Genomic DNA, 16,154 nt, shown 5'->3' with positions numbered 1-16,154 from the left:
AAATGACCTAAGAGATTATTTAACTTGCTATAAATAAGCCACCAGAAAATAAATATATACAGTTAAAGGCAAGGAAATGATAGGATCCTAGGAATATAGGAAGTTGCCTTATACAAAGCCAGGCCCTTGGTCCATGCAGCTCAGATTCAGATTCAGAGACACTGATTGGAGGTGACTCACCTGGGTTCTGGGCAGGAAGCTTTACTTGCCCTACCTGGACATGCCAGTGTCTGAGCCTGGGACATTCTCATGGACTTGGCCTAGTTGCATGGATAATTTTAAAACCTGTTTAAAAATGAGTTTTAACCTTTCTGTGTTTCAGGCAACCTTAGTTCTCTCATCTGCTAGTTGATGGAATCGCGGGGGGGGGGGGGTTAGGGACACCAAGAAATGCTTCCCGCTTGCACAAAGGCACATTCTGACAGGTGCAAATTTGTACCAATTCCTTTTTAAAAGTAAAGCAAGGCCAACATAGCCCACAAGTTGGAAAACTCTGGCCCAATGTGACATCTGCAAGCATGATGCCCAGAAATGTGAACTCACTAGAATTGTAGATTTCTCCAACATGCATTGCTTGGCTTTTCCCAAAGCTGTGGCCCCTGATGACTGAATCAAAGCCCAGTTGGGCACCTGATCTGTCAAAGCGGGGATATCCCATGCTGATATAACTGTGCAGCTAGATCCCCATTAGCACCTATATGGCTCGGTATAGCTAATGTGTGCCCAGTGCCTGAGATGCAGGCCCTGTCCCTGGCTAGGTGCACCCTCTCCCCACTCCTGCCAGTGAGATCCTTGTGTGCAAGCAAGACTGTGCATGCCCAACCTGTCTGAATGCAGACGTCCAGGATGATGCTTATCTGGACCTACCCCGAAATGGCTGGAGATGCTTTTTCACACCAGTGAGTCTGGGCAACCCTCCTGGTGACACTGTCATGACCGGAGCTGGATCAGCAGTGAAGGTTCCCAGCTGTGCCTTGCCACCGCTTTGCTTTTTCTACCCATTCTCCAACTACTGTCCCTTTTTCCTTCCACCTGGCCCACTTCTTTGCGGGGGTCTTCTTTGCCTCCATCTCTGTTCCACCTGTCATCTGGAGGACGCTTTTGCACACTGGGCTTGTAGTCTTTCTGGTCCCGTGCAGCAACGGCTGGTGTGGTGGATGACAAAGAATCCATTAGACGATGGGACCGGCAGGCAGCTCCAACAGCTGTCCTGTTATTCTGCCCCAAAGCCATGTCATGGGAGATGGCACATCGGAGTCAATGCCCTCAATCACAGGGGGCATCAGCACAGGGATGAACATCTAATTTCTCTAGGCTTCTTGCAGAGGCTCCTCCTGGGCGTGGAAACACACACTGCGAAGGCTGGATTTCCAAGAGAGCAGTCCAGACTATGCTTTTTCAACGTAGCTCAGTTCCACTGGAGGTGTCAAAGCAAAGACTATTTTTGAAAAGATCTGGGCAGCGAGCAACTTTCACTCTTCAGAGCAGCTTTTCAGATGGGTTGGCAAGCTCAGAAGCTCTCCCCCCACCCCTGAAAATCTGGTCCTGGACACAGTGCTTGAAACTGGCCTGCAGGTGGCAGCAACGCCCCATTCGCACCCAAATGCTTGACTTAGTTGCCCAAACCCAGCAGCTGTTGAAGAACCAACAGCAAGTGATGCACAAAGTGAAATGAACAGAGAAGGGACACTCTGGCAGGCAAGACCATCCAGGGGCCCGTATGGGCTGCATTCAGATTAGCACAACAACCCACACTCGAGAGTTGTGAATGAGCTGAGTGAGAGTTGTTGCGGAACAGTGGGTTGGTGATGAACCGGGTTATGTTGTTTGAACCCAGCTGGGCTAACAAGCCATGGCTTCTTTACCACAAACTGCCCTGGAAGAAAATCCTTGGTTTGTTGCTGTGCTTTGGATTGTGAGTTGTTCATCATGGCTTGTCAGTGCACCTGGGTTCAGATGACATGATACCCACATTTCAACATCTGGCAGTTCAACCCTTGAGTGAATTGCATGTTGTCTAACCCCAACTGAAGCTAGTAAAACAATACTCTGGACCACTGAGGCTACTTGGGGCTCAGATCAAGCTGCACACCTGCTCCTTCAGGGGGAATACAAGCCTATCCAAAACAACTAATACACCAAGTTCCTGGACCCAGAACTTCCACCCACAGTGCCTCTGTCTTGTCAAGGTTCAGCTCATTTAGAGGATTTCATCTGGACCAAGCCCAGACAGTGGTGAAGCATCTCCACAGCTTTGTCTGAACGAGGTGCCAAAAAGAAATAGAAGTGGCTACCAACCGCACATTGACGCCACCTGGAGATCTGCCCAGCCCTGGCCCAGGTATTTGCTTTCACTCAAAAGCACCTGGAGCTGAGCCTCCGCATTCTTCTCCATGGCATAACCAGCCTGGCTGCATTTAATGACCAGCAGGCAGAGATGATGCCTCTCCACCGTGCACATGGTTCTGCTCCAGCTGGGCTAGGCAGTTGTCATCATTAAGAGGAGAAGACGCTGACTAGCCGATACTGTGGAGGAGGGAAAGGAAGGCACCACTGGCGAACACCTGGCTCGCCACCTATCTATTCGGAAGTGTGACTCAGTATAAGTGGTTCATTAATGGCACCAATCAACCCCTTCACTGACATTACTTATTCCTCGCTTTTTTATGGGATAAAAGATCTTCAGCTCCACAGCAAAAATGGCACTTATTTATCTCGTTATTAAGAAAGGCTTTCTCTCTCTGCAAAAGCCTGTTCAGGTCTGCAGTCACAGAGAGCCCCTTGTATCTTCCCGAGGAACAGCACATCCTCTCGGAGCTGGCCTGGGCTGACCCTACTCTCTAGCGGAAGTAGAACCACCGAGCTGCCGGCAGAAGCAGCAGCTGCTCGGGGAATATAGAGAGCTGGGGGAGCAAGCAACTGCTAACCTGGAAGGCTCCAAGAGGGAGAAAATGGGCTCTTTCTCTTAACCTCCCCCTTCTTCCAGCCCTTCCTTTGCTACATCCATTCCATCCTTCGTTGCTTTTCTTTCCTTTTCTCCCTTTCTACTTTTGCTGTTATCGCAACTCTCTCTTTCCTCTCCTCATTGCTGCCTCCTTTCCTGTTCTGCCCCAAACAACTATATTCTTAATAGTTCTCATTTATTGAGTGAGGAGGGTTAATCTGCTCCATTGTAGGACTTCTCTCTCTCTCTCTCTTTTTGCTCCAGACCCTTCAATCACTCAGTTTGGCATGGGGATATTTAGATTCCTTGTTTTTGCTTTCAAAAGTCCAGTGAGCAGGAGCAGCCTCCTTTCCTACATGTTGCTTGCATATGTTCGATAAAAGGAATCCCTGCCCCCACGCCATGTGTGCCCTTCATGCATGTGCAGGGTGCGGATACAGATTTTGCTAAGCCCGCCCTGTCTGTGGGGATTGGCAGGCATCTTTCATTCCAGCATCTGCTCGTGGTTGGACTGCGGGTTTTTTTTTTAGGAATGTGCAAGAATTTTGTTCCACCAGAAAAAATGCACATTAGAGTTAAAGTGCATCATTGCAAGTGCAAATTGGTGCAGATGAGAATTTGCGGAATCTCCTCTACCTCCCATGAAAGAAAGGAAAAGGTCTGCAAATCTGCAGAATCGGTGCACTTGGGGAAAAGCCAGGCTGCTGTGCAATCCATGGGCCGGATCCACGGAATTCGGAACTCATTTGAGCCTGATGCAGATCACTCCAGCCGCTGAGTGCACAGCTTGCACCCAGAGCAGTTCCGCTGTACAGAATTTGTGATAAGATGGGAGCCCACAGTGGGAAGAGAATCTAACCACCCCGCCCCCACCATCAGAAAGCATTAATTCACCCGAACAGACTCGTTCAAAGCCCTGCCATAATTGAATCCATTCAAGTCACCAGCCCCCCTGACTGAACGCCACGAGTCTTCTTTGTGTCAACCTCTGGTAACGCTGCGCCAAGGGCACCCCCGTCTCAAGTAGGAATGTAAAACTGCACTCATTCTCTGTCCATTATCCTAGTGCAGTCTAACTCAATGCCAGAAAGAGGGGAAAGGCTTTCTATAGGGGAAGGAAAGGGAGGGAGAGATGCACGAATTTTATGGGAAAAGGGGACATGGTTTTGCTTCCAGGTTTGCTGCTTTGCTCTTGTGCTGAGGGGGAGTCTGCTCCCCCCGTGCTTGCTTTAATTTTGCGAAATGATGCCTCCCTCCCTGGCAGCAGCCTGTGTGCTCCCTGGCATGCCACACCCGCGATATTTCCATTGCTGCTGGAAAGAAATGATTCAGACCTGCAGGGACATTTGGAGTCCTGTGGCACCAGAAAGGCGAGATAATCGTAGCACAAGCACCGCTCATAAGCAAGTGCTTCCTTCCTCCAATTTAGGGCTCTCCTGCTTCAATAAACAGACCAGCCTCTAAGGCCAACTTCTCAGTGTGCTGCTAAAACATTTGTCTGGATCAGGCACTTTTGGACTGCGCTCCTCTCTCCTCCCGACAAAATGTGCTCTTTGTGTGAATAACTAGCATGCCGAGGAGAAGGGTTCTAGCCCAACCTACTCCCTGACAGTTTAGTTTCTACATGCGAGGAAATGTTCTGCTTTGGCAGAGTCCCCTTTTATACCTTTGCTGACCAGATAGAGGTGACCGATAGCCGTTGGTTCAAAATTCCCACCAGGAGTGCTGATGGGTACATGTGAATTCAGGTGGTCCCTGTGCTTACCTGGGAGACTGGGCTACCTGGGGGCTGGGCTGGGAGCTCTGGCGAGGGATTTCTCAGTCCCCGGCTGTGTGGAGGGCTCCAGTTACAGGAATGATGCTTGGGGACGCAACCAGCCTGCCGGGGCTCAAAGCCGGCCAACCAGGTATGTCCTCCAGTGCAGTCCATGCCATGAGGATCAAGTCCCAAGGTCAGAGCAGACATGACAGTGGTAAACCAGTGACAGCCCAAAACATGTTGCTGCCCAAAGCGGAGTGCATATTCCCCCACCTTCTAAGGGCCTTAGAAAGTCTTCCTGGGCTGCTCAGAAACCAAAAGGCTTCTTCAATTTCCCTCTACCCCTGGTGTCTCCCAGAACAGGTTACTTTACCCTTGGCGAGGCTGGACTTGTCTCCAGATGGTTCCTGCCAAGTGCTGGGGAGAGGCCTCAGCTGAGCAGCTGAGCACAAATGTCTCAGGGTCAGGCCCTGGCACCTCCAGGTAGGGCTAGGAAGGATTCTTGTCACCTTGAAAAAGAGCAAATCCTCAGTTTATGAAACCCTGGAAAGCCACTGCCAGTAATAACGAGCTGGATGGACCAACAGTCTGTCCCAGTGGCCTGGTTTGCATGAACACTCCACAGGCCAGAATGGCTTCTTCTTGCCTTGGTGCCTCATGGAGGCCCTTAGCGGCCATCTTGAATATGCAACTGCTCGCAGACTGGGGAAGACCGCCATAGTTTGCCATGTTGTCTGAACCCAGGTGGTTTGATTTGTTGGAGGAGATACAACCCTCCAGGAAACCATGACACCTGAGTTTACACAAGGAGACAAGCTGGGTCCTGAATAGGTTGTGTGATGCCTGTGGAAAGAGAGAGATCAAGTGCTGCTTCCTGAGGCATCCAGTTCACTCCGTCTATAGACAGTGGCAGCTGTGAGCATCTGGGCCACCAGGAACGAGGCCTCCTTTAAGCCACTGCTGCAAAACCAGCTGACTCCATGGTTAGGCATCCCCTCCTCTGGGCTGAGTTTAGTTTTCGTTCCTTCCCTGTATCCAATAGATTTCCCCGTCCCCTCACTGTGTACTGCAGCCATGCCATCATCCTGATTCGCTGCTGCCAGGGCAGGCCCTACCATGAGCAGGGTGAGGTAAGAGCCCAGAGCTGGAGGATGGAGCCGTGTGTTTCAGGGGGCCAGCCTAGCAGAAGCCAGCTCTGGAAGACATGGCCCCCTCTCCAGGGTGGAACTGTCTGTCTGGCCAGCTTCTATATATGGGATCAGAGGACAGGGCTGCAAGAACAGGTTACGTCTTGGCCTTTGCCTCAGGCCAGCACCAGCTGCAGCCTTTAGCCCTCATTACATTCCTGGGGCTGGGAGATGTGTCAAAAGAGGTCCTTTTGCATCCTTAACAACCCACCATGAGCTATGGCAGTGAGGAAGGACTGCCTGTGAGCACAAATTAGAGCTGCAAACACGGCTAATTAGTATGTGGGCATTTGTGTGCTGCTCAAGGGGTCTGCCAACCTTTTTCTGGACAGGATGCAGAGCAGGAAGAAATTCAGCAGGGGAAGCTTTTCCCAGCGCAGAGAAGCAGGCATGGGAAAAGCTTTGCCGCCTGAATACTGTTTTCTGCACCAGTATTTAAAGATGTGGAAGGAATGCCAGGAAAGAGGCAAGCCTGCAGGACTGGAGGGAGAGACTGCAATTATAAATACAGCATTATTGTTCATAGCCAGAGGGGGACATCTAACTAATGAAAGCCGGTTGGGGCCTGAGATAGCAGACACTGCTTTTCACTGTGTGCCTCTTCTGAAAAGGACAATATGGCTTGTGAAAGAATGTAGGTCACTTGCTCCACTGTGCGAACGGCTCGCTGGTCGCACACAGCACGCTGTCCTGTCCGCCGGCCTTGTGCAGCGGAGGGCTGCTGGTGAGGGAGAACGCAGTCCATAAACGGGTGCCAGCCAGCAGTGAAGGCATCCATCTGAGGTCCTTTGCAGGGAATGGACGTCTGGCTTGAACCCACCCGCCCTGCTTCCCCCACATCCATCGCTCTGGGTTCTGAACCAGCCGACAGAGTCGCTCATTAGCCGGCATGAGCAGCAGGTGTCTGGAAGACCCGTGGATGCCAAGTGGCGTTCATGGGCTGTCCGTGCTGGCTCCCTCCATGTGATGGTCGAATTGTGTGCCAGGAGCTCACCAAATGTGCCGGGGAAGGCTGTGCAATTTCTCAGCATCAACAGAACAACACCGTCCCCTGACTCACCTTTTTGCACAGTCGGGCGACTTGTGCAAATCAAGTCAGACACATGAAAACACGCTTCTCATGCATGAAGAACACTTTTTTTCAAAGAGGGTGGCCATGTATGAATTGTCAAAAATATGAAAGGTATGATCAAAACAGAAGGCAAAAGAGGACACCGAACTTCATTGAAATTCACTAAGGACATGCACAATTTCATTAAAATTTGCACAAGTTTATTTGCATGCACAGAAGCAGATTTAGAATTTATAATTCTATTTAATTCTATTTGTAATAGTTATAATTTAAATAGCAATATCCCTAGAGCGGAAGACAGTGCGGCCAGGTGGCTCATAGGCTTTGTTCAGCCTACTTGCCCATGCTTCTAACTGTGGACAGACAGCTGTAAAGCTCAGCATGTCCTCCTGATGGTTCATTATCGCTGAAAGAGGGTTGGACTGGACAGCCCTTCAGACAGAAGATGCCTTCAGAAGAGAGGATAGCCCCCTGGCAACCCTTCTTTTGTAAGAAGGAAGGACACATGGCCACCCTGCTTCTCGAGAATTAGAAGGTGCCTGTTTTTGCACAGCTCTGGCACAAGACCCCCGTTGCCCCTTCATCTATAGCGGCTTGTGAGTTGCTGCTGCAACACCCAGGGAGGGAGCTAAGAGGAATGAGAGCTGCTGCCACCCAGGGCTGTGCGAGCTGCCACTGCCATGCAGTGGGGCAAGGAAGAGCATGGCTCGGGGAGCGTGGTAGCTGCCCAGAGCAGGAGGAGCCCCAGCTGCTGCCTTCCCCTGCGGGCTGGAGCCATCCGCCCTCCCCTCCATGCCTCTCCGCAAGGGGACTTCCGAGCAAGGCCTCGGGTGGGCGACGCTCCAGGGAGCCGCGTCCAGCGCCCTCTGGTGGCAGGAGTTGTCCTAGCAGGGGCGCCTGGGGCCGCCCGCCAGCCTGTGCTCTCCTCAGGGTGGAGCAGCAGCTGCTCCAGGAGGGTTTTCACTCAGCCTGTGTTTCATGCTGTGGGCTATGGGGCAGGGGCAGAAGCCTGAGGAGGGGATGGCCCTCAGTTTGTGGGAAGGTGGGCCCCGAGACAGGCTTTTCAAAATGGAAAGCAGCCAGTTCCAGAAAGAGAGAGAGGTGAGAACCCTTTGCAATTATAAATGATAAACTTTCTATAAACTTTCTTTCTGTTTATACAGAACAAAACTGAACTTTCTACAATATTCACCATGAACAATGTCCTTTGTCCGTTCGCAACGTGTTCTCATTCATTAAATGTAAAGCACTTATATTATGATTTTATGTGCTGTTATGTGTGAATTCAATCCACATTCACTTGGAAATACAGTCTGCTATGATCATGTGAATATTACAAGAGTTCAATTAATTGAAAGGCAGGTCTAAGTGCAACAGCACTCTCCCAACACGGTGCCTTCGGGATGTTTATGACTACAACTTCCATGAGCTCACATGAGCATAGCCCGGATCCTGGCCTGGACTCTCCTCACCCCTGAGATTGGTGAGACTTTGGGGGGGGGGGTGTTGGGGAAATGGACTGCTTCCTGCTTGAACAACTGGCTGAATGCTGCGTTTCATGCCAGATCAGTGCAGAATACAATTTCCCTCATCCACTATTAATATTTAAGTATTTAATAGTGGATGAGGCAGCCAGTCTTGAATGTATAGCCAGGACTTGGGTGGGTGAACAGGGAGAAGCTAGTTTCATGCAGTCATCCCCACCAGAGTGTTAGGTGCAGCATTAGGGTAGACCTGAGAGTCAAGGAGGGAGGATTGCTGTGGTCTGCAAGAATGCAGTCCTCTCTCCAGCCCCCCTGCCCCTTTCACAGCCAGGCTGGAGCCTTTGCACCTTGTGCTGGGCCAGCAGAGCAGGCTGGGGATCCTGCTGGTGTAGCGCCCACCCTCCAAATCATTAGGCTCAGGTGTGATGTTCAGGTAGAGGCGTGAAAGGAGTCTGTTTTGGGGGTAGGAATCCATCAGATTCCTTGGGCTCATCTCCCGAGGCTCTGGCCTGCTTTTTCATGGCTGAATCTGACTTCCTGGTGAGCATGCCAGGTGTTCCTATAGGTGCCTGCCAGGAAGCAGCCCGTACAAACTCTGTGCAAGCGGCATCCCTCTGCTGGGCACATGGCTTGCGCCCTTTGTGTACTTTGTGTTGCATGTGTAGCAGAAAAGGTGGCCAGTTGCACAGCCAGGGCTCTGTGAATGTTGCAGACTTCCCTCAGCTTGGCTAACTTCCTAAGTGAGGTCCAAGCACAAGAAAAAGTTCCCTGAACAGAAGAGGGCTGAGTCCTGAGGAGGATTATCGCAACTCGGTGTTGGGGTTCTCCAGGCTGTTGATTCTGGGGGATTCCAACCTCTATAATGAGGGCTTGTCTGGGGCTGCTCAGCATTTCATGGCCTCCATGACAACCGTGGGACTGCCCCACCATGTCATTGGCTCAACACTTGCAACAAGGCACACTCTAGGTGTGGTTTTTTGGTCAGCTGTGAAGTTGGAGCTCTGTGTGTGGAGACTTTGTCAGGGTCAGATCACTGCCTGCTGAGATCCAGACTGATGGCAGCTTGCCCCCTTCCAAGGGTATGGGGCCTATTCATTACATGGCCCACGTGTGGCCCTAATGGATCTGGATGGCTTCCTGTCGAAGCCCTGGTGGAGCTGTGGAACACAAGATGACTCGCTGGGTGAATGATGGCTCCTGAGCATGCTGGCACACCTTGAGGACGTTGACCAGGTGCATGGACAGGATCATGCAATGGCCTGTGTACTGGATCCTTGCCTCTCCTAGTTTATAGAGAGCCAGTGTGGTGCAGTGGTGAAGAGCATGGGACTGGGACTCAGGCGATCTGGGTTCGAGCCCCCGCTCGGCCATGGAGCCAGCTGGGTGCCTTTGGGCCAGTTGCAGACTCTCAGCCCAACCTACCTCACAGGGTTGTTGTTGTGGGGATAAGTTGGAGGAGGAGAATGATGTAAGCTGCCTTGAGCCCTTTGTAGGAAAAAGGCAGGATATAAATCGAAATATAAATAAATAAATAGCCAGTAAGGAAGAAACTACTGGCTGGCCAGGGAGGAGATTAATGCCTCCTTGCAAGAGGGAGAGATTCCACGCCGCCTGAAAGAGGCAATGGTGAGGCTGCTTCCTTGACCCAGAAGGGCTACTAACTTTGGGCTGGCAGCAAATGTTCCTTTCCAGCACAAGGTTCTTGAGTGGGTGGTTGCCATCCAATCCAAGACACTCTTGGATGAGACTGATTACCCTGATTCATTTTACAGGGTTTAGGCATGGAAATGGTCTTGGTCACCCAGTATGACCTGTACTGGGACAGAGACAAGGGGAATGTGATCCTGTTAATATTCCTGGCTCTCTCAGCATCTACTAGAGCATCCTTTGGGGTGAATTTCAGAGTTGGGGATGGGGGCAGTCTGTTTTGCAGTGGTTCGACCCCTGCTTTGATGGTGGGTCCAGAAGGTGGTGCATGGGGGAACACTGTTCAACCCCATGGATTCTCCAGCATGAGGCGGCCCCCATCTCTTGAACAATCTGCCCACACTGAGGCCCACCTGGCACCAGCTTAAGATGGCGCTTTATGCTGAGACTTTTAAAGATATCACTGGATATTCAAGGACTTGAGGGGATCACTCACTATCACTGTATGCTTTCAGCTGTTTTTAATTTTTGGTTTCAACATGTTTATATTTTTGATAAGACTGTATTTTATAGTATTGTTGCTATGAACTGCTGTAAGCCACCCAGAAAGCTTGGCTATAGAAAACACTGAGAAAAGGAAACACTAGGACTCATGGCAGTCCAAAACATCTGAACAGCAAGATGGTGGGGAAGTTTCCAGTACAGCATTCAGTTCCCACAGGGGACATCCAGTGGCCACTTTAAGCAGTGGTTTGTGTGTGTCTGTCTGTCTGTCTCCTAAAGACCCCAATAGGAAGGAAAGACTGAAGTTCTTTCTGTCCTCAATAGAGTCATGACCAAAGTTTCTTTGGAAATCTGTCCTGCAGGTATGGCTATGGTGAGAAATAGTCAAAACCATGCTGTACAGCATTACATGCAACATCTGCTACTTACATCAAGCGGAACACCTTATTTCATAAGAAAATAGCCCTCCAGTAGAACTTGCTTGTATTCCAGGTCCGAGTTGACTCAGTGATGTTAATGCCTCAAATTTCCACAGCTAGCAGGAAGAGTTCCAAGTTTTCAGGACTTCTTAATTTTACATCGTAATTTGGATTACATTTTCCTTCTTACTGACATGTTTCTGACATTTCCATCCGGGGCTCTTACCCTCTCAAGAATTGGTAATAAAGGTCAGTATTTACCAAACCTCTGACACTTGACAACAAAGGGACCCATGGATGATAAACAGAACTGAATAGCAGCACCTGAGCGGCACGAGAGCCAGTGCATTCAATATAATCAGCCGTTTTAGTCTTTTGTAGCAGATCAGCAAATATATTTGTAGATAACAAGGCTGCACTTATGGAAGGTCCTTCCACTTGATTTTTGAGGATCCCCTTACCCTAATACAACACTACTTTCCCCATACAGCAGGGCCCCCTGACTTCCTGTGTAACATGGCCAGGGAGAAGGAGGAGCAGGAAAATTCCACTTCTGCTAGTGCAGTTGGTCCAGAATCAACCTGTTCCCAACCCCCACATTGCTATAACCAGGTTACTTATACTTACAGGGCTACCATTGCTTCTGTCCTGCTTGGTCATACCAATAAATGAACTCTGGCTGTCTGGTTTCAACCTCAATGCAGATGTCATCGCTATTTTCATCATGGGTTTTATTATTAGGACAGAGATCGGAACACATGGCCAGCCAAGGCTGCAGAAAGGAGAGCAGCAGCTTTCTCGGCTGGGAGAGCAGGCCTACCATGAAATGTCAGTGGTCCAGGGTCCTGGAATCTGCGGTAATCAATCAGAGTTCAACTCCTGCTTGGAGGTGATGGTTATGCTCACGTCTAGTGGAGGGAATTAGAATGCGTAGGAGAGTGAGTGGAGTGGAGTGGAGTGGCTGGAGAAAGATGCTGGATGGGGGGACAGCCAAGAGACAGAAAAGATACAGGCAAAAGCACCTCATTGTCTGTATAGAACATTTCCTAGTTCACATGAATATTCTTTAGGACAGAAGTGGTAGTTGCCTGTAACAGTTAATGGAGAAATCCTATATTTTAATATAGCTGGGATTGGACACAAGTCTTTATGACCATTTTTAAACATTCCAGAATGGAAGTGGAGAGGCGAAACAAGCCAATATCCACTGAATTTGTTCCATGGGGGTGGAATGCTCATTGACTGCTGTGGGGAAAGGGGAACTGGGAGGGAGGGACCGGGAACTGGATGGCTGCAAATGCAAACAGAAGCAAGCATTCTACAGCGCAGCATTTTGTTGCACCTGTGGGTTTTAGTGCAATTGCTTTGGGATTGTTAGGTTCTTCCTCCACTTTTGCAGTTTAGAAATCTAGGTTGTTGCCTCACATGGAGTCCAGCCCTTGGTCCATCTAGCCCAGGGGTCGGCAACTTTTAACATTCAAAGAGCGTTTGGACCCATTTCCCACAGAAAACAAAACACCGGGAACCGCAAAACTCTTTTATCCTCTAAAATGAAAATAACACTGCATATATCATTTTTTACCTTTTTGCTATGTATAAAAAAACTATAGTGTGTTGCATTTATGAAACAGATCGGGGGCTGTGCTGTGCCAGCGCAGGTCGCAGATCGGGGGCTGTGTTGTGCCGGCACGGGTCGCAGATCGGGGGCTGTGCTGTGCCGGCGCGGGTCACAGATCGGGGGCTGTGTTGTGCTGGCGCGGGTCGCAGATCGGGGGCTGTGCTGTGCCGGCGTGGGTCACAGATCGGGGGCTGTGCTGTGCCGGCGCGGGTCACAGATCGGGGGCTGTGCTGTGCCGGCGCGGGTCGCAGATCGGGGGCTGTGCTGTGCCGGCGCGGGTCGCAGATCGGGGGCTGTGCTGTGCCGGCGTGGGTCGCAGAATGGTGGCTGTGAAGCATATTTTGAGCGTTGGAGCCACAGCAGAGGGATTTAAGAGCCAGGTGTGGCTCCGGAGCTGTGGGTTGCCTCTAGCCCCATCCTCTCAACACCTAGAAGTGGCTGCCATGGATCCAGACTGGACTCATTCCCAGACCTACCTGGAAATGCAAGGGATTAAACCTGGAACCTTTTACGTGTAACACAGGGGCTCTACCTTGGCCTAACATTTTATGTGGGAGGAATGTAGCTGGCCTTTGTGGGTCTCAGAAGTGGAATGCAGAAGGCCTAGTAGGTTTCAGAAGTTGTATTTTATGTAAGACTTCAGTGGCGTTTTACAACAAGGACAAGCAGAGGATGAATCAGAATGGACTTGGCTCTGGGTCATTTGCAAGGATTTTGGACTCCTTATTAATGAACAATAGGAACAATAAATAGCTGTCTCTGTCTCTTATATTCCTCACCTGCCCCAAAAGGCTTAAGAAATGAGGGAAGCTTGGGAGGAGGGAAATACAGAGTGTGTTCTTGTGGGAAAGGACTATGAGCTGCAGCTTCCGTATAGCCAGAAGTGTCTGATCCTGCCTAGTCCCGGAAGGTAAGCAGAGTTGGGACTGCTGAAATCTGGATGGGTAGCTTGATGCTGTGAATTGCCCAGACAGCTTTAGCTATAGAAATGTAATTAGCAGTAGCAGCAGCTCACTTCTGGTGCTTAAAACTATTTCTTAGAATGAGCATGTGCTCAGAGGCGACCTAATCCTTAATTCTAAGTGTCCATCCACCCTCCATCCCAAGCCAGTGTGTTTTGCGATCTCCTAGGATTCTAGTAGATCTTGGGATTGTAGTAAAACACAAACTGCGCCCATCCCTGCTGTAAGGGTCACATCTTACTTTTCTATGTCCCAGTCCTGTTTCTCACAGTCCACCTCTAGGGGGCTCCCCATATCCTGGCTGAGTCCCTGTGTCAGGAAGGGGGCTGACGATCCTCAGCGTGGTTTTCACTGCGATTAGCCAAGCATGAACGCTTGCTGGCAACCATGCCAACGGGGGGGGGCACTTTAAAAAAAGAGTCATATTTAAGAGACAAAGACACGTACTTCACATTCTGCATCATTTTCAGTCCTTTGCAGTCCGGGGTTGCTGGATTATTTGTCCTCTTCTGTGGGAACCTGCTCTCCTGTGCATGATTTATGGCCTCAGATTTATGATATTTGCTTTAATATGTTACTCATTCCATCTGCTGATATTGTTTGCTAGATGGGATCTTCCTGTCTCTTCCAGTTCTGTCAAGAGAAGGAGCCTGATTTAGTTACACTTGATCAGCGCAGTCACAGCAAGGCAGGCTAGGAAACGATCCAGGTTCCCTCCAGGGAGTGAGGGTCAGTGCCACAACTGCGCTGAGGGTCCCTCCCAGTGCTCTGCCCTATCATCCAGAGGAGAGGATTTCCCCCCAAAGTTTGCTACCTGCTCCCATGTCATGAAGGTAATTCTTAAAAAGAAAAGCCTGCTTGGAAGCTTACTTTCATTGACCCGAAATGGCTGATTCCAGATGAATTGTCTTGGATCCAATTCATTAGTGGCATCATTCAGGATGTGTTCAGGGGAACTGTGTTCTTTTTTTCTTCTTTCTCTCCCTTGTTCCTTCTGTGTAATGTCTTTAAATTTGTACACAGGAGGGCAAGGGCTGTCATGTTATTTTATCTTGGTAAACTGCTCTGGGTTAAAGCACAGGGTATAAATGCTATCAATATTTTTTTTTCTGGGCCATGGAATAGCAGTGAAAGCAGTCTCCAGCTAAATCAAGCAGCAGCTTCCAACACATAATGCAACTCTGTATTTTCAGTAGAAGTCTGGTTAAAACATCAGAGAAGCCACATGCTGAATTTGACAGAGCAAAATTATGTTCCTTTAAACGTTTAAAGCCAATCTATCTAAAATTATTTCTAGGCTGCCTTTAAGGACAGAATCTGCTCAAGCCAGAGCTTAGCAAACTGATTATATAACTAAGCTATTGGTGCAATGTGGAGAGAAATTCCAGAACTCATAGGATGATTGCATTCATAAATGTTGTACGATAATTGCTGGAAGTCCTCCTGAGTATCTCTTGAGGTGGAAAGTGGAGGAAATAGAATATTCTAAATAGGTAAATGAGGTAAATAGCTTGCTTGTGGGAAACAGGATTCGCAAATTAGTTTTGCTTTGTTTTGATCCTTGCCTGTGGCGGTTGGGGCTGTAGCCCTGTGCATATTTGCATTGTGCTCAATGAGAAGACATTTAAGTGAACACTGAGGGCCTGTTCTGAGTAAAGGGGCCCAGGATTGTGCTGTCATTGCATTGATCAGATTACCTGTTAACCAAAAGCGCTCTTGGAACATTTGAACTCTCATAATTCATCAAAAATTAATCGAAGTTAATTCTATACCTCGGGAACAAAAACGAACAAGCAAAACATGATCCAAGCGTATGCCAGGTAAAACTGCAAGCTCTGTGTGGAAGTACCTGAGATGCCCCCTGCCGGAGACGAGAGGACAACTGTGAGCCAGCCCTTACTCTGCCCAGATGGAATGAAGATTTGCCTGAGAAATTTGTCTACTGTGACTCACACCTCGCTCAATGGGAGGGATTAGGCAATGGGAGGGATTTTCCCCTGACTCATGCCTCTGTGGAGTTGTGTGTTTTGTTCTGTTCTGTTTTTGCTTTCCCCTGTGGTTTGGGAATGTGGCTTGCTTACATCATCAGGTTTCTTGCTCCCAATCTAGTCCTCTGGTTGCTTCTTGTTTCATTACTGAACCTATCCATTTGAAGCTTCAGTGGTAATGAACAATTACATTCTGATGGTTTGGGGAGGTTTCATGCTACACACAAGCCGTATGCAGGCATTCAAAAATGTTAGCCCTGAATAGGATGCAGGACTCCTGACTGCAGAGAAGGCCACTGCTTGCTGAATAGGATTCCCAGGGAACCAGATCTGGGGCTCCGTAGTAGGCACCTCTGCAGCCAGGAGTCCTGCATCCCCTCCATGAATAACATTTTGAAGGCCAGAGGTGGAAGGGAAGAGGCCAGCATGCATGGCCCCATGGCCCCTCCATGGAAATATTTATCATCCTAGGATATCATACAGATACACACAGTCATAGTACATTTTCTTATATACCACATTCTGCATTGCATGCAAAGTGGTTCAGAAAACAAATACAATAGGCATAAT

The 16,154-nt window shown here is 49.3% G+C and overlaps 1 protein-coding gene across 1 annotated transcript in view; it reads left to right on the top strand.

The window, feature by feature from the left end:
* SLC38A3 (solute carrier family 38 member 3) overlaps window positions 1-15,851 on the top strand; it is a 93,791-nt gene extending 77,940 nt beyond the window's left edge. Inside the window, exons 17-18 of the transcript XR_006416716.1 lie at window positions 4,624-4,629; window positions 15,840-15,851. The gene's annotated coding sequence lies outside the window, so the exon portion shown is untranslated. The remainder of the gene's footprint in view (window positions 1-4,623; window positions 4,630-15,839) is intronic.
* Window positions 15,852-16,154: the final 303 nt, after the last annotated feature.

This window comes from Varanus komodoensis, unplaced genomic scaffold (assembly GCF_004798865.1).
Source record: "Varanus komodoensis strain SLA01 unplaced genomic scaffold, ASM479886v1 scaffold6_2, whole genome shotgun sequence".
NCBI lineage: Eukaryota > Metazoa > Chordata > Lepidosauria > Squamata > Varanidae > Varanus > Varanus komodoensis.
Note: the sequence above shows the minus strand (reverse complement) of the source record. Positions and strands in the feature narration are given on the sequence as shown.